Here is a 471-nt window from a genome sequence, read left to right on the forward strand (position 1 = left end):
GAGATTATTTTTTAAACTGATTTCCTTTATACCCTTCTGCAGTTGCTTCTTTACTTCACCTGGTATTATTTCCGAAATTTCTGGGGTGTGTCTTCCAATTTGTTTTATGTTGATGTCTCCAGGATTAGTTCTGCTTGTGTGCATGGCCTCAGATTGACTTTCACTCCTTCTTTTTGTCATTTTATATTTCAGAGAGAACTCTCTATTTTGGTTTCTGTGATACATTTTTGTGAAAGCTTGATACTAGATAGCCATATCATTGCAGTTAGAGCCTCTCTGTAAATAGCCTTTTATTTTCTTTTTACATATCCGTCCTGTGCCAGAGATTCTTGATTCGTGTGTGTTCCAATATTTTGCCTTCTCTATTGATTGAAAGATATTGGATGCCATTTGGCACTGACCTCCATCCTTTAGTGTATGGCTTTGTTGAGGTTATTACTCAATCACCTCCTAATATTAATACCCAAGGAG

Source organism: Octodon degus, unplaced genomic scaffold (genome assembly GCF_000260255.1).
Source record: "Octodon degus isolate 3935 unplaced genomic scaffold, OctDeg1.0 scaffold00379, whole genome shotgun sequence".
Classification (NCBI taxonomy): domain Eukaryota; kingdom Metazoa; phylum Chordata; class Mammalia; order Rodentia; family Octodontidae; genus Octodon; species Octodon degus.